This window comes from Lissotriton helveticus, chromosome 1_1 (genome assembly GCF_964261635.1).
Source record: "Lissotriton helveticus chromosome 1_1, aLisHel1.1, whole genome shotgun sequence".
NCBI classification, from domain to species: domain Eukaryota; kingdom Metazoa; phylum Chordata; class Amphibia; order Caudata; family Salamandridae; genus Lissotriton; species Lissotriton helveticus.
The window spans coordinates 91,710,250-91,728,814 of NC_136057.1; the positions used below are offsets into that span (position 1 = coordinate 91,710,250).

The 18,565-nt window shown below is 50.3% G+C and overlaps 1 protein-coding gene across 1 annotated transcript in view; it reads left to right on the top strand.

Annotated features, from left to right (window-relative positions):
* Window positions 1-6,399: 6,399 nt before the first annotated feature.
* The window catches only part of LOC144754842 (uncharacterized), a 32,822-nt gene continuing 20,656 nt past the window's right edge, over window positions 6,400-18,565 (top strand). Inside the window, exon 1 of the mRNA XM_078643131.1 lies at window positions 6,400-6,519. The gene's annotated coding sequence lies outside the window, so the exon portion shown is untranslated. The remainder of the gene's footprint in view (window positions 6,520-18,565) is intronic.

An 18,565-nucleotide genomic window follows, 5' to 3' on the forward strand; every position in this document is an offset into this window, starting at 1 on the left:
CCAGAGGCAGCGGTTGAATTGGGTATGCGCCTGTGTGGAATTGTTATGAGGTCTGATCTCCACGCCTTCATAGTCATAACACAAGTGCAGCCTTTGCCAACTCTGGCTTCAGGCGGGATTGATATTGCTTTGCACGAGGCACATAGAACACACTTGATGCGGTGCACATGCAGAGAGAGCTGGTGTATGCTGATGTGATTCCTTCATGCTAGGACACTAAGGTATGGGCCCGCCCTGAAACAACCCAAAGAGACCTTCTTAGCTAATAATATAATATATGTGTTAGGGAGGGTGAGATATAAGTGTTGTTAACTCTTATTCATTACAGTATGTTAACATGCTGTCACCATTCGCTTTTTATGTCTTAGTAACTATGCTGATAATTTTGCTACTGATAATAAGTATACTTGTATTATCTAAGATACTGCGCCTGAGAAGACGGCATTAGTAAATAAACATTTCAAATGCACATGTGTCTTCTTTACTCCATGTTCTGGTTTGTAATGATAATATAACGAAAGAGTGTTCATGAGTCCCACGTACCCTGAGGTACTGTAAGTTCATGTTCTGGTTTGTCTAAACATTGGGAGTTTGATATGTCCAATGAGACACTGTAGCTAGCTCGGTAAGGGGTGAGTTGGTTGCTAAGGTGAGTTTTGGGACACCCTAATTTGCCGAGGTTCCACTCCTCTGTGCACAGTTCTGTGTGAGAACAGAAACCCTGCGACAGGTGTGAGTGTTTGATTAATTCAGATGCTCCATCCATCACCACCCCCTTTTGTACCAAGTATAGAATGCGGCATCCGCGCCCAAACCTTCATATCCTCACGTACCCGATCCCACACTGGAGTGATGTTGCGGTCCCGGGAGAGTACCGCATCTTCAGATAGGAAAACCCCCAGGTATTTCACACCGCCCGACGCCACCTGGAGGCCTGTAGCCCAGTCCCCAACACTCCGCTGACCACCCAGCGTCCACAGCGTGGATTTGCCCGGATTCATGTAGAGGCCGGAGGTCTCACCAAAAATTTGTAAGATGCGCAGCAGTCGCGGCCTGGAGCGGTCCAAGTCGGTGAGAAAAAACAGGACGTCATCGGCATACAACGCTATTTTATCTGTGAGGCCCGGCGACCAACAGAAGCCCTTTAGTTGAGCATCGATGCGCACCCACGCCGCCAAAGGCTCCATGGCGAGCGCAAATAAGTATGGGGAGAGGGGACAGCCCTGCCGCATCCCCCTTTGGACCAGAAACGGGCGGGACACCGCGCCTCTAACACGCACCGACGCCGTAAGGTCTGTATACAGTAATTGGACATATGCCAGAAAGCGCAGGCCAAGATTCAGACGGCTCAGCAGAGCAAAAAGATACATCCAGCTTAGGGAATCAAAGGCCCTGTCCATATCCGCAAGGAACAGCGCGGCCGGCTCCCCCAGACATTTCCAAGCCGAGACCGCGACCTGAGCCCGTCTGATATTATGGCGGGTAGCCCGCTGTGGCATAAACCCAGCCTGATCCGGGTGGATCTAGTCCGTAATGTATGGCTTGAGCCTGGTGGCAAGGGCCTTTGCCAAGATTTTAGCTTCGGTATTCAGGAGCGAAATGGGGCGGTAGGAGGCATGACTCTCAGGGGGTCTCCCGGGCTTCAAAAAGACCACAACCTCGGCATGACGCCAGTCTGGTGGGAGCGCCCCGGTCTCGCACGATTCCTCTACCACCGGCAGAAAAAGCGGGACCAGCTGGACCGAAAACCTCCGAAAGAATGCGCTGGGAAATCCATTAGGACCCGGAGCCTTGCCCGGGTTCAGCTCTCCCAGGGCTGCACCTAGTTCGTCGTCTGATAGGGGTCGGTCCAACAGGTCCCTCACCTCATCCAAGACGGCCTTCGGCGGGAGGTCATCAATAAAGCGCTGAACAGTGCTGGCCCCAGACACTCCCGAGGTGCATACAACGTCTCATAGTACCCGGCAAAACTCTCCGCAATCTCCACGGGATCTAGCATGGGCTCCCCTTCGGGGGTCACGATCCGGGGCAGCGGCTGGGCATGCATAGTACCCTGGCATAGACGGTGCAGCATTTTGCAGGACTTGTCGCCCCACTGGTAGACTCGACTGTGAGTCGCAAACCAGGCCGGCTGCGCCTCATCCATAAGAACTGAGGCGTATTGTTGCTGCGCCAGCACTAGCTGTCGTCTCGCCAGCCCACCATCCACCCCTCGAGCCCCACACTCCAGCACCTCCAGCTCTGCTTCTCGCCGCACCAGGTCACTACGCCTCTCCCTCCGGGCTGCCGCACACCAAGATATGTCTACACCTCGTAACGTGGGCTTCATGGCCTCCCATAGAGTAGTCGGGGAGTCCACGGACTCCTCATTCACAGTTAGGTAGTGATCTAGTTCGACCGTGAGATGCGCTTCCAGGCCGACATACGCCACCGAAACGGCTGAGCGGCAGGGCCCACATGAAGCGAGGCAAGCACCGGCGAGTGGTCCGATAGGGCCCGTGGCAGAATCTCCACCAAGATTATGCTGGAGGCACGCGCCCTTGGGATAAAGATGTAGTCCAGTCTGGAGAACGATTCTCACGCCACGTAAAAGTATGTGTAATCCCTTCTTGCACCATGTTTGTATCGCCAAGCGTCCAACCAGTTGAGCCCTGTAACTAAGGCAGCCAGTCTGGTGGTGGTTCCCTCAACCCCCTGATCAGGAGCCGCTGCACCACTCCGACACCTATCGCAGCCCCTATCCATGACGTCATTCCAATCCCCCCTATCATGGACAAAGAGTCAGGCACCGCGCCCCACAGGGATAAGACCTTTTCAACCAGGGACCACTGGAGCGGTGGTGGGGCATACACGCTGCCGAGGGTCACCCTATCTCCGCCTACCTCCCCCTGCACCACAACGTATCTACCCTGTGTGTCTGTCCAGGCGCGCTTATGTATGTATGGCACCCTGCGATGTATAAGAACCGCCACCCCCCTGGAGCCCCTCGTGAACCCAGAGTGAAATGCCAGCGTAACCCTGAACGCGGCAGACACAGTGCCTTGGTGCCAAGAAGATGGGTTTCCTGCAGCAGTAGTACATCCACACCCACCCTTTTGGCATACTGAAATACAGCCCCCGCTTAATTTTGTAGAGCATCCCCCTCACATTCCAGCTCATGATTCGTAGCGACCCCGGGCCTACCCGCCCTCCCTCTGCAGTATTAGACATTTGAGCAAGACAGCATATACAGCACCAGTAGTGTCAACACCCAACCGGCATGGTACAAGGCAATCAGCAGGCAGCAGAGCGCACGCTAACAAGACCCCCCCCAAAACCCCAATAACTCCCATCCCCACCACCCTCCCCCCACCCCGCACCTCAAAAAACATGGAAGTACCTGTCGCGGACGGATCGCGGCCTCGCCCCCAATGGGGGAGCATGCCCCACGTCCTCCAATGAATCCCCCAGTAACAACCCATATAAACTAGGCTGTCACTCTCACCTTCCCATACTGAACAGGACGGGCTCCCAGCCTAAAGTAACATTGTACCTGAGCTCCCTTAAACACCATATACTTTAATTAACATTCAAGTCCCTCTGTCATCAAGACGGATCTGGCTGCTGGTCCTGTGTCGGGTCGTCCCGGCGTGTGGCCGAGCCCGAGCGCGATCTCCTGCCTGATTGCGATTTTCTGCGGCGTCGACGCTGACTCCGGAGACCCTCCCTGGCAATACCACTCAAGGAAGAGTCCGATTCTCCTTCCTTGGCAGTATTAATCTGAATTTTCACCGTCTCATAAGTCCACTGGAACACTTCTTCCGGAGTGTCAAAGAACAGCGTTTAGGACTTGTAAACAACCCGCAGCCTCGCTGGATAGAGTAGCGCATATTGAAGCTTTAGGCCGCGAAGGCGGGCCTTGGCCGCGAGGAAGGACTGGCGCGGCTGCGGCACCAGCCTCGTGTAGTCCGGGAAGATCATGATGTTGGCGTTGTCATGTGTAAGTGCACCCTTCATTCTTGCCTGCCGCAGGATGACATCCCGGTCTGCATAGTTCAGGAATTTGGCAATGATCGGCCTCGGGCGCGCTCCGACCGGGGGCTTCTGCACCAGCGCCCGATGTGCTCTCTCCACCACGAAGCACCTAGTGCGTCCGCCGGGATCCAGCTCTCCAGCCACCGCGCTATGAAGGACTCCACCTTATCTCCCTCACACCCTTCCGGAAAGCCAACAAAGCGCAGGTTGTTGCGTCGGGCCCGTCCTTCCGCGTCCTCCACCCTCAGGACCAGGCGCTTCTGTACCTTCTCCATTTCTGCGACTTTCTGTTTAAGGATAGACACGTCGTCTTCTACCACAGATATGTGAGTCTCCGCACCTGTAATACGCTCCACCGCATTCCGCAAGTCCTGGCGGAGAAGACTAACGTCGGCCCTGACAGCTCCTATCTTAGCGTCAAGCATATCCCTTGATTGCGTGATCACGGCAAGCAGCGCTGCATTGTCGGGCACGGGCGCCGAGGGGCTACTGGGACCCACCGCCTCTGTATATTTATCAATGGGCCCCTGTTTGTCCTGTCCCCCTCCGGCTCCTCCTCGTGTCATGGCTCACAGGCAACGCAGTATGGGCTATGAATACTCCCCGGTGGCTTGAGTATCTCAGACTACAGTCTAAGGCTGGAGGGTCAGTCATGGCTGCAATAAGCAGTTATCAGATAGGTGTCTTCCCCCTCATGCACTGGCACAGAGCCTCACCGGACCAACCACCAGCCGTGTGCTCAACAGTCTCAGGGACCCTCGTAAAGGCGCCCTCTGCCAATTTGACCGTCCGCGGCACTCCTCCGGCCTCAAGATGTCACAGATTCCCTCCCTCCGGGGCCCGATCTGACCCCCGAGTTTCCTAACATGGTGTGTGCCACTCACCACCGGTCTCCGCTGCCAAGCGTCATCTGGTCGGGCATCACCTGGCACTCTCTCCTCCACCACCGGGGGCTCTCCCCTGCTGCTGCGATGAGTGGGCTGCACAAAATGGCGGCGCTCCTCACCAGCCTCACCAGAACCCAGGCTTTGCTCAACTGCGCAGGGCACCGCACCTCCAGGCAGGCCCCCAGCGGCGAGGGTGCTGGCACGATACACTCCTGTGCCCGGGGCGAGCCCCCATGCAGCGCCTCACTCGCCGCAGCCGCCGACGGAGCCACTTCCGCCAGGCCACACCAAAATCCAGGTCCCGGCTTTGCAGGCCGCACCGGATCGGCCAGACGTCGGGGCTCACACGGTCACTGCCGGACCTCTCTGGGGCTCAGGCGCTCCTCCGCAGTGCCGGGCACCACACCCCCCGGTAGGCCACCAACGGTGCGGGCGGTGGTACAGTTCACTCCGGTGCCAGGGAGGGTTCTCGGGCCTCACCGCTCTCGCCGTGGCCTCCGGCAAGCTCGCCCCCGTCCAGCCACTCCAAAATTAAGGTCCCGGCTCTGCCGCAAGCTGTGGCGGGTGCTGCTTGTCCTCCCCACCGGGGCCCGATCTAGCCCCCGAGAAACCAGATCCCTGGCTATCCCTCACTCACCCCTGCCACGGAGATTCTGCTGGGCTGTGCAGGCCGGGTCCGGCTCCTTGCTAGGATCACCGCCGTGTGGGGCCCCCGCCGCTGCAGCCTGGCACCCAATCATCAGGGCTAGCCGATAGCTCACCCCTCACCCGCAAGGGCTTCCCTCTGCCCGCTAGTGCCATGCAGCCAGGTGGCTCCTCTGCCGACCCGCTGCCCGAATGGCAGCTGTCTCCCTCGGGGGCGGCTCCTCCGATGTTCGCACCCACAGCACGATGTAGGGCACAGCTCCAATGTGCCAGGCACAGTCGCTTATATATGCGTGGGGCCCCCACAGATCTGCCAGGCCGCAGGCCAAACCCAGGCACTCCGCCACTCCCTCCGTTGCCGCCGACAGTCGCTCCCGAGCTGGGCAGCTCCAAAATCGAGGCCCCGGCTTCACAGGCCTAACCGGAGCCTCCTGGTCCCACGGCGTCTCCAAGTCGTCACTGCGGCCCCAGTACCTCCACACGGCTGATGTCGCCACCGAGTGTGCCCCACCATTCCAGCAACCGAATCGTGGACAGAGAGCCCTTATGGAAGCCCAGGGCGAAGATATGTGCACAGGATAATGTTAGGCTGGTCGGAGCTCAAGCTCTAGACGACTGCCATGATCGCCAGCCAAGCCACACCCCCCTAGAGCCCATCCTTTTAATGAGAAAAACAAAACTACAAGTCCCATAAGCAATAGTGGTGGAAGGTGTCACGCATGACCTGGGGCAACATCCGATTCAGCACATCCAGTTCCATTTTTTAAGTATTTGACACAATATTGAATTTATAACCTTTGTTTTTTATGGTCATGAGTTACCAGAATACTAAAAACGTCTCTTTTATTTTCAGGGTCAATTAAGTAATGGTCACCAGCTTTGAAGCTCTGTTCATTCTTCAGTATTTGTCATTGATCTCAATGTGTGGCTGTTTTCGGCCTGCCCCCTGCATCGTTCCCGATAACTCGCACAGGTAAGGAGCTTGTAGCAGCAACATGATAACCCCATACTCGTCTGTAAGAAGTGCGCTCTGAGGCAGGTATCCGATAATTTTTGTGAAACAAGGAAGGGCCAATATCTGCTATGTACATTTGTTAAAATAAAACAGTCAAATCACAGTATACTGTTCCGGAGGTTCAGTCCCAGCAACATTATCTGTAACTGAACATAGACACCCTAGGAAGCATGTGCCTTTAAGGCAAGTTGCGTTTACTCACCTGAAGGTGACATGCTTCATCATTGGGCAATACTACTCACCAGGCCGGACTCTACAATGCCTGGCGGGCATCACAAGAGGGCACTTTGCTGCAGATCTTTTAATAAGTACGCCGGATGAGCATAGTAGGACAGAGGATGTTGTGTCATAAGATGTGAGATTGGTGAAGTCTGAATATAAGATCAACTATCGACCAGTTGCCACAATATAGTTAATGTGATCTTCCTGGTCCATGTTAAGATTAAAAACAGTGGCAGAGAAATTGAATAACTAATGGCCCTATCAGTGTGAAAGTATCGCTCACCTATGGACCTGCTGGTAAGCTGCAGTCTATACTCCAGGTCAATGTTTTTCATGCCTTGTGTAGTCATGGAGCAATCTGTTGACATTTCATCAGGACCAGATATGGGAAAATGGGTAAATGTGACCTAATCTTCTCCACAGCGTGAGGAGCTCTGTAACTTAAAGCCCTGCACCGTGCATAGGTGATAAGGTGCCTATTAACATCTTACTGCCACAGGTGAGCGCTGCCTAACAGAGTGCACTAGATACGGTAACCCTCCTAAAATTCAGGACATATTGATTTATCCAATAGCGAGGACGCTGCATCAGAGGGCAACTGGTTTGAAAAGCACTTGCTTCTAGGGCGTTCAGTTAGAGATAATGTCTGTGGGACTGAACCTCCAGAACAGTATACGGTGAGTTGATTTATATGAAGAATGTGTATACTGGACTATCATTTTCCCCAGCATCGCTCGTGCTATGTAAAATAAAACACAACACACCGGGAGGCCAACACATCTATCATACATTTAATGCAAAAGGCCAAGCAAACTAACAAGTGACAATTGTTTTTGCAATGGACGAGAGCATCCACCCTAAAGCAAGTTGGAGTATATAATGCTAATGCTACACAAAGTATTTTTATACACTTTTCGCCTAATACAAGTCAATGAAACATGAACACGTGATAGAAACAGTTACTGAAAACGACACTAAGAGTAGGAGGCAGGATCTTCTCTCGAGAGGAATGTGAGGAGTCCGTGAGGTGCAGATCAAAGATACACAGACAAGCTGCAGAATTCACTGTTTCTGGAAATAACACTTCTGTTTGTCAAGATTCAATTTACTACAAGATGCAGGAAAGTGTGCAGATGGGCATCACTATATAAAATGGTTCTGGGCCCCAATAGAACCATGTAACTTTGCAGGCATATTAAGGCGAACAAACGCATTAAATTAATATAAGAATATTGTAATTTGGTAATGTAATATATCAATGCACGTTGTGGCATTCATGTGTAACCAATTATCGGTATTAAAGAAACCAGTATATCCAGTTATGCTTTCTCAATTCCTTCTTCCTAGAGGCCACCACTGCTGCTATCCGGCTGTATTCAGCAGTGCCTCCTGTGACCTATAACCCTGCATTTAATCAATACCAGAGGTCGTCAATGCTTCTAGCCAACCTTTGGGCCTGTTATTCTTTTAGCCAGCTCCAGTCAGTAGTGGCCCCTTGGGCCTGTATGTAAGCCTACTAGCCATCTCCTGTTGGTACTGGCCCCTGGGACCTGTTATCATTCTAGCCAACTTGAGTCATTAGTAGCACCTTGGGACTAGTGATCATACTAACCAGCTTCAGTCAGTATTAGCTCCCTGAGACCTATTATCCTGCTAAGTTACTCCAGTCAGTAGTGACCCCTGTACCTTAAATCCTGCAAATATTCCAAACAAGAGGTCAACTCTACTGCCAACCAGTTCCAGTCAATATTGACTTGCATTGTTACCCTGCCTGTAATGAATAACGGAGGTCAGCGTTGTTGCTAGCCAGCTCCAGTCACCAGTGCCCGTCACATATTATCCTCAATAGGATCAATGCCCAAGGCCTGTGCAGCTGTTAACCTACTCTAGTCAGTAGTGACCTCCCTGACCTGTTATTCTGCATATAATCAGCAAGGCTTCGCCCCTAATAACACTCACCCCACATCCTTATTTATTTACTTACATCATACGGTAGGTGCCGCACTGTATCACACAATCCCAAAAACAAAGAAAATCTAAATTTGCCTAACCGTTTAGCACTCCACCTTGTAAAAAATGACCAAATCACACCAAGCTTTCTTTCTTTATCTTTATTTCGACAAGAAAAAATGTCATAAAAGTACAGACAATAAAATTCATCATAAAACATTACAGTAGTTTAAAAATACAAAGATACGGAAACCATAGAATTCAATTCTTTATAAAACCATTTATCTGAAATCAAGGGCCAATCAGCCCGAATCACCTGGGGTCACCTCACCCCCTGTCACCTCAACAGTTGTATAATTAGATTCCATCTCAGATTACCAAATATTTTCTTCTAGTGTTCCACATGGCGGCCAGAAATTTCGTGACCGCGAAAACAATTATTGGGGATAAGTCCGTTTTTAATATTCGGTAAGAATGAAAACACTGCCTGATGCCTATGTTTTTGCAGATGGGAATAATCCACTTCTTCCTAGAAGCCTTATAGGAGGGGCAGAAGAAAACCGTGTGTAACTCTGTCTCTAATTCAGCCCCACACGCGGGACAATTCCTAGGGGCATTGGAGTGCCAACGTGAGGTCAAGGCTCTTAATGGTAGTGTATCATATCTCCATTGGAGGTATAGCTTCCTATGACCATTGGGACTGATGATATCAAAAGCAGTCTCCAGTTTATAGTAGTCTTTCAGAACCAGGAATGATCTTGTTATTGTTCCGATTTGGGCATTTGATAGAGAAGCCAACAAATTTTGATCACAATACAGACTAACTAATTCCTTTCGAGATATGCCCCTACACGCTTCCTCAGGATTAGACCATAATGAGGGGCAACCCAGCCTGTCAAATTCCTGCCTGATGTATTTCAGCCAGGAAAGGTTCCAGACATTAGGGGCTTCCAACAGTTCTGCGAGCTCACGTCTATAGCTGACGAGTTCAGGAGTAACCCAAAGACGCCTCCAAAAAGTAAGGGGCTTAAGTCCTAGTTCTTCCTTGATTGATCTAAGTCCCAGATCCATCCTAAGGGGGCGTAGGGGCGTACTAAGAGGCAGAGATACCAGCTGCCTAAGGAACTTATTTTCCACAGTGGTGATCGCTGGATGACAACTGTAGCCCCACAATTCCCCTCCGTAGATCACTGCTCCCCGCGCCTGTATTTTGTAGATTTCGAGTGGGGGAGAGATAGGTTTTAAAGTAGATTGTTTTAGAAGTTTAAGAATCCCCCCACTTTTTGGGAGAGTTTTAATTGGATTTTGGTCTGATGTTGTGCCCAAGTCATATTCTCATTGAGAGTTAGTCCCAGATATTCAAAAGCTTGCACTCTCTCTAAACGAACACCATCTATAGCAGGACTAGGGCGGGATGTTTTCGGTGGATTAAAAATCATAAACTTCGTTTTAGAAGTGTTTATTTCCAATCCCCGATCATGGCAAAATGAGACAAAAGCATCCAAGACTCGCTGTATACCCATTGGTGTCTTAGCCAGCAACAGGGTATCATCTGCGAACATAATCGCAGAGATCCCTGTGCCTGCAAGCCTTGGAACGTCTCTGTTAAGAACCTTATTCAGGTGGGTAATCACTCCGTTGACATAGAGGCAAAACAGGGTTGGCGCCAAAACGCAACCCTGCCATACCCCCCTGCCAACGGGGAAGCTAGATGACAAATTGCCTTGTTTCCCACACCTGACCCTTGCAAAATTCTGTGAATGGAGACGTACTAAGATGTCTAAAAGGGAGGATGGGATACCTAGATCCCTCAATACTCTCCAAAGTTTCCCCCGTGGGACCAAGTCGAAGGCCGCACGGAGGTCAACAAAAACAGTGTAGAGGGAACCGCCCTGGACTTTGGCCGTTTTCCAGAAGAGCATATTTAGCCTGAAAATCTGGTCGGTAGTGGATACATTCCTTCTGAAACCTGCTTGATAATCGCTTAGAATTTCTGAGTCATCAACCCAATCTAAAATACGATCCAAAATCAGCCTGGTAAATAGTTTCTGGGATACGTCGATCAGGCTGATTGGCCTATAGTTGGCTGGGAGGAGAGGTGACCCCTTCTTAAAGATAGGGACCAACTCGGCTCCCAACCAAGTATTTGGGGGAGCCATCCCCCCAAGAACTGCATTAAAAATTATTAAGAGATAAGGGGCCCAAATCTCTGGGTCCTGTTTATAGAGGTCCCCCGGGACCTTATCCAGCCCTGGGGCTTTACCCGATGGGAGCCATTCGGACCTCAGGTAAGGTAAACCTGAGCTCCGGTGAATCACACCAAGCACTTTAGCCCACCACATCACATGGCACACTCAGCCACAACATGACAAGATACCACGACAGGGATTTGGGGCCATTAATCCTCTGTTCGAGGCATGTGTGCTGTAGATGCACATGCTTTGCATACTCCTGCCATCTTGTGGGGGCCCGGATGTTTGCAAGTTGTTTTTCTTCGAAGAAGTCTTTCCAGTCACGAGGTAAGGTGAACCCTCCTTTCGGTGATAGTGCGCATGGGCATTGACTCCATTGTTGTTTTTTACCCCAAACTGGTTCTGATGTGTATTGCTGCGCTCCAAAACCGCTCTTCGGGTTCCTCTCAGTGTGCAGTCCACTCTACCCTTAATGGTATTGATTAGGTACGCGCTTCCCTGTTCTCCGCGTTTCAAATCGATCGACAAACTCTCCATTTTCGATAGAAAACCTTGTGTGCAATCGTCGGGCCTTGCTACATATTGCCAGCCATCTGCAAATGGAACGGACTCCATTCCATTTCTGTCCTGGGTGGCACCCTCGCACCGACCTACATTAAGTTTGTAACTTGTGCCTCTCTCCAGAGCACAAGGAGGAAGACTGCGATGCTTGTAAGTCGTTTCGGTCCAAGTGGACTCTACCTGATCATCATGCTCGATGACGAGAGAGGAAGCGTCAAAGCATTCAACACACTCTGGATATCTTTGCAGAAGAATCTGACCAAGAAGAGATAGAAGCGTCCTCCGTAGAAGAAGAGGCCCTTTCGATTCCAGTGTCCAATTCTGACCTCGAAATCTATCTGGAGTCCCTAGATGTGCCTTCGGGACATGCTTTCAGGGAAGAATCTGACCAAGACGAGATAGAAGCGTCCGCCATAGAAGAAGAGGCCCATCTCTGTGCCAGAGCGCAATCGTTGGGGCATGCTGGGGCAGCCATGTGATTACAATTCTACGTCATGCCAGTACCATAGGCGACTGACCAAATGTATAGGTTATCATGCGCCCTTTCTGACAACTAAAGAGGCCTAATAAACAGCATTTGGGTGTCATTTGGGTGTCAGCTGAATACTTAGTTGTGAGGCATGCACCATTTCTTCGACAGCTAATTGCCAGAAGGAGTGTATTGCATCGCAGGACCATGGTTAATGTAAGAAATCAGCCCCCAGAGTGTTGCAGCGCAAGCATATATCTGGGCAAGACCCGACCATTCGATGAAGGCCTTGTGGCGTTAAGTAGGTTCTTCGCAGAAAATTATAATGTATCAGTCAAAAATAGGCATTATTAGAAACCATGCGTGTTAGTTCACAGGCCCTCTACCAGTCTTGATCTTCCATTGGAATGTCAAAGTCTAAATTCCGGGCCTCTCGGGCCCGTGTGTAGTGCCTACTGTATCTGATCGCATTGTTCTGTAAAGATGCATAATTAGGTGTCTACACGCTCCATAGGTTAGCAGTATCTCCAGGGTTTGAGTATGCGGCGGAGCTGTCGCAAAGCATGGCCAGGTGTGCTTAGTTGTGTCTGCCAAGCCCGCATCTTGGAAAAATTGCCACTGGCTTAGGCCAAACTCTTTGCGGGCATGTTTAAAGGCGATAAGTCTCATCTGAGTACAATTCACCCTATTGTTCGCATTCCCCTCCCTCCATGCATGGAAGGACATACTGAGTGCCATCTGCCTGATTGGTTTTAATATCCAGATTGGGAGCTCCCTATGGAATGGTGCGCGCTTAAGTACTCTCACTACAAACCATTGCCATACTCTGGCCGTCTGTCACACAATATATGGAGTATCTCTCGGTGTACCTAATTCCTCCATTAACAGCTCTGGAAGATAACTAGCATCCACCATTCCCGCCAAGTGCCGCATTTCCCAACTAGGGTCTATGTTGAGCCATCGAGCAGCGTGTTGCAATTGAACGGCATAATATTAGGGGTCTAAATATGGGACCTCCAATCCCCCGCTGCATAAGTCCTGGTCAGTGTGGCCAAAGCCACTCTGCTATGTGTAATGGCCATGTTGAAAGATTTAACAAGACCATGAAGGGCATGATTGATGGACTTCCTGAAAAACTCAAAAGAAGATGGGATGTCTTACTTCCATGCCTGCTTTTTGCCTATTGGGAAGGGCCATAGAAGGGAGTGGGGTCCTCCTTATTTTAGCTACTGTTTGGGATTTCCTGTCGGGACCACTGTGCCTTGTGAAGGAGGGATTGGAGAAACCTCTTGTTGAACCTTAGCAGATATAGTGGACTTAGTGCTTGGCGTTTGCTCCAGTATGTATGAGTACGTGGAAAAAGCAAGCAAAAACATTGAGGCCATCCTAGCTCCAGAAGCTCTGGTGATGCCAAAAGGCTGCTATGGTTGAGTTCCAGCCAGGGCAGATGCTGTGGGTTTTGGGGCCTGTGGCTCCTAGGGCTCTGCAAGGTAAGTGGAGTGGCCCCTACCCTATCCTAGAAAGAAAAGGGGCGGTCACCTACCTGATAGACCCTGGCTCTGACAGGAACCATAAGAGGGTCATCCATGTTAACTGCCTCACACCCTACTATGACATGGCAGATGTGACCATGCTCCTGGTTACAGATGAGGATCAGGAAGCAAAGAGTGAACCTGTCCCTGACCTGTCCAACAATCCAAAAGATGGGTCAGTGGAAGGTGTGGTCTTGTCAGACACCCTACCTACCCATCAGGAGACTGATTGCAGGCAAGTCCTAAATCAGTTTGCTGAGCTCTTCTTTTTGATATCTCGCCAGACTGGCTGGTGTATCCAGGATGTAGACGCTGATGAAAGACTACCTGCCGAGAATAAAACATACAGGCCGACTGAACATGTGAAAGAGTGCATCATAGCTGAAGTAATTAACAACAAGGGGTGGTGATGGACAGAGTCTCTGAATTAAGCAGAAAACTCTCACCCAGTCAAGAGATCAGGGCTAGATCCAACACCGTTTTTTAGCTCGCTGCATCATCCCAGTTTCAGAACCTGGCTGTATGCAAATTAGTCTGTTCCTGTCCCAGTGCATGATGGGAACAGGGCAAACCAAACTACAAAGCCAATTCTTACACTGGAAAGGAAACAAGCTACCGGGGACCGGTTTCTGGCATTTCAGCCTCTTCGGCCCGGCTTGCTTGAATCCTGATGGTGCAGTGAGCAAGGGACTCATGTCTGAGCATACCCTTCCACGCTTAGGGTGGACAAAATAATTAACAACAAGGGGTGGTGATGGACAGAGTCTCTGAATTAAGCAGAAAACTCTCACCCAGTCAAGAGATCAGGGCTAGATCCAACACCGTTTTTTAGCTCGCTGCATCATCCCAGTTTCAGAACCTGGCTGTATGCAAATTAGTCTGTTCCTGTCCCAGTGCATGATGGGAACAGGGCAAACCAAACTACAAAGCCAATTCTTACACTGGAAAGGAAACAAGCTACCGGGGACCGGTTTCTGGCATTTCAGCCTCTTCGGCCCGGCTTGCTTGAATCCTGATGGTGCAGTGAGCAAGGGACTCATGTCTGAGCATACCCTTCCACGCTTAGGGTGGACAAAATAATTAACAACAAGGGGTGGTGATGGACAGAGTCTCTGAATTAAGCAGAAAACTCTCACCCAGTCAAGAGATCAGGGCTAGATCCAACACCGTTTTTTAGCTCGCTGCATCATCCCAGTTTCAGAACCTGGCTGTATGCAAATTAGTCTGTTCCTGTCCCAGTGCATGATGGGAACAGGGCAAACCAAACTACAAAGCCAATTCTTACACTGGAAAGGAAACAAGCTACCGGGGACCGGTTTCTGGCATTTCAGCCTCTTCGGCCCGGCTTGCTTGAATCCTGATGGTGCAGTGAGCAAGGGACTCATGTCTGAGCATACCCTTCCACGCTTAGGGTGGACAAAATAATTAACAACAAGGGGTGGTGATGGACAGAGTCTCTGAATTAAGCAGAAAACTCTCACCCAGTCAAGAGATCAGGGCTAGATCCAACACCGTTTTTTAGCTCGCTGCATCATCCCAGTTTCAGAACCTGGCTGTATGCAAATTAGTCTGTTCCTGTCCCAGTGCATGATGGGAACAGGGCAAACCAAACTACAAAGCCAATTCTTACACTGGAAAGGAAACAAGCTACCGGGGACCGGTTTCTGGCATTTCAGCCTCTTCGGCCCGGCTTGCTTGAATCCTGATGGTGCAGTGAGCAAGGGACTCATGTCTGAGCATACCCTTCCACGCTTAGGGTGGACAAAATAATTAACAACAAGGGGTGGTGATGGACAGAGTCTCTGAATTAAGCAGAAAACTCTCACCCAGTCAAGAGATCAGGGCTAGATCCAACACCGTTTTTTAGCTCGCTGCATCATCCCAGTTTCAGAACCTGGCTGTATGCAAATTAGTCTGTTCCTGTCCCAGTGCATGATGGGAACAGGGCAAACCAAACTACAAAGCCAATTCTTACACTGGAAAGGAAACAAGCTACCGGGGACCGGTTTCTGGCATTTCAGCCTCTTCGGCCCGGCTTGCTTGAATCCTGATGGTGCAGTGAGCAAGGGACTCATGTCTGAGCATACCCTTCCACGCTTAGGGTGGACAAAATAATTAACAACAAGGGGTGGTGATGGACAGAGTCTCTGAATTAAGCAGAAAACTCTCACCCAGTCAAGAGATCAGGGCTAGATCCAACACCGTTTTTTAGCTCGCTGCATCATCCCAGTTTCAGAACCTGGCTGTATGCAAATTAGTCTGTTCCTGTCCCAGTGCATGATGGGAACAGGGCAAACCAAACTACAAAGCCAATTCTTACACTGGAAAGGAAACAAGCTACCGGGGACCGGTTTCTGGCATTTCAGCCTCTTCGGCCCGGCTTGCTTGAATCCTGATGGTGCAGTGAGCAAGGGACTCATGTCTGAGCATACCCTTCCACGCTTAGGGTGGACAAAATAATTAACAACAAGGGGTGGTGATGGACAGAGTCTCTGAATTAAGCAGAAAACTCTCACCCAGTCAAGAGATCAGGGCTAGATCCAACACCGTTTTTTAGCTCGCTGCATCATCCCAGTTTCAGAACCTGGCTGTATGCAAATTAGTCTGTTCCTGTCCCAGTGCATGATGGGAACAGGGCAAACCAAACTACAAAGCCAATTCTTACACTGGAAAGGAAACAAGCTACCGGGGACCGGTTTCTGGCATTTCAGCCTCTTCGGCCCGGCTTGCTTGAATCCTGATGGTGCAGTGAGCAAGGGACTCATGTCTGAGCATACCCTTCCACGCTTAGGGTGGACAAAATAATTAACAACAAGGGGTGGTGATGGACAGAGTCTCTGAATTAAGCAGAAAACTCTCACCCAGTCAAGAGATCAGGGCTAGATCCAACACCGTTTTTTAGCTCGCTGCATCATCCCAGTTTCAGAACCTGGCTGTATGCAAATTAGTCTGTTCCTGTCCCAGTGCATGATGGGAACAGGGCAAACCAAACTACAAAGCCAATTCTTACACTGGAAAGGAAACAAGCTACCGGGGACCGGTTTCTGGCATTTCAGCCTCTTCGGCCCGGCTTGCTTGAATCCTGATGGTGCAGTGAGCAAGGGACTCATGTCTGAGCATACCCTTCCACGCTTAGGGTGGACAAAATAATTAACAACAAGGGGTGGTGATGGACAGAGTCTCTGAATTAAGCAGAAAACTCTCACCCAGTCAAGAGATCAGGGCTAGATCCAACACCGTTTTTTAGCTCGCTGCATCATCCCAGTTTCAGAACCTGGCTGTATGCAAATTAGTCTGTTCCTGTCCCAGTGCATGATGGGAACAGGGCAAACCAAACTACAAAGCCAATTCTTACACTGGAAAGGAAACAAGCTACCGGGGACCGGTTTCTGGCATTTCAGCCTCTTCGGCCCGGCTTGCTTGAATCCTGATGGTGCAGTGAGCAAGGGACTCATGTCTGAGCATACCCTTCCACGCTTAGGGTGGACAAAATAATTAACAACAAGGGGTGGTGATGGACAGAGTCTCTGAATTAAGCAGAAAACTCTCACCCAGTCAAGAGATCAGGGCTAGATCCAACACCGTTTTTTAGCTCGCTGCATCATCCCAGTTTCAGAACCTGGCTGTATGCAAATTAGTCTGTTCCTGTCCCAGTGCATGATGGGAACAGGGCAAACCAAACTACAAAGCCAATTCTTACACTGGAAAGGAAACAAGCTACCGGGGACCGGTTTCTGGCATTTCAGCCTCTTCGGCCCGGCTTGCTTGAATCCTGATGGTGCAGTGAGCAAGGGACTCATGTCTGAGCATACCCTTCCACGCTTAGGGTGGACAAAATAATTAACAACAAGGGGTGGTGATGGACAGAGTCTCTGAATTAAGCAGAAAACTCTCACCCAGTCAAGAGATCAGGGCTAGATCCAACACCGTTTTTTAGCTCGCTGCATCATCCCAGTTTCAGAACCTGGCTGTATGCAAATTAGTCTGTTCCTGTCCCAGTGCATGATGGGAACAGGGCAAACCAAACTACAAAGCCAATTCTTACACTGGAAAGGAAACAAGCTACCGGGGACCGGTTTCTGGCATTTCAGCCTCTTCGGCCCGGCTTGCTTGAATCCTGATGGTGCAGTGAGCAAGGGACTCATGTCTGAGCATACCCTTCCACGCTTAGGGTGGACAAAATAATTAACAACAAGGGGTGGTGATGGACAGAGTCTCTGAATTAAGCAGAAAACTCTCACCCAGTCAAGAGATCAGGGCTAGATCCAACACCGTTTTTTAGCTCGCTGCATCATCCCAGTTTCAGAACCTGGCTGTATGCAAATTAGTCTGTTCCTGTCCCAGTGCATGATGGGAACAGGGCAAACCAAACTACAAAGCCAATTCTTACACTGGAAAGGAAACAAGCTACCGGGGACCGGTTTCTGGCATTTCAGCCTCTTCGGCCCGGCTTGCTTGAATCCTGATGGTGCAGTGAGCAAGGGACTCATGTCTGAGCATACCCTTCCACGCTTAGGGTGGACAAAATAATTAACAACAAGGGGTGGTGATGGACAGAGTCTCTGAATTAAGCAGAAAACTCTCACCCAGTCAAGAGATCAGGGCTAGATCCAACACCGTTTTTTAGCTCGCTGCATCATCCCAGTTTCAGAACCTGGCTGTATGCAAATTAGTCTGTTCCTGTCCCAGTGCATGATGGGAACAGGGCAAACCAAACTACAAAGCCAATTCTTACACTGGAAAGGAAACAAGCTACCGGGGACCGGTTTCTGGCATTTCAGCCTCTTCGGCCCGGCTTGCTTGAATCCTGATGGTGCAGTGAGCAAGGGACTCATGTCTGAGCATACCCTTCCACGCTTAGGGTGGACAAAATAATTAACAACAAGGGGTGGTGATGGACAGAGTCTCTGAATTAAGCAGAAAACTCTCACCCAGTCAAGAGATCAGGGCTAGATCCAACACCGTTTTTTAGCTCGCTGCATCATCCCAGTTTCAGAACCTGGCTGTATGCAAATTAGTCTGTTCCTGTCCCAGTGCATGATGGGAACAGGGCAAACCAAACTACAAAGCCAATTCTT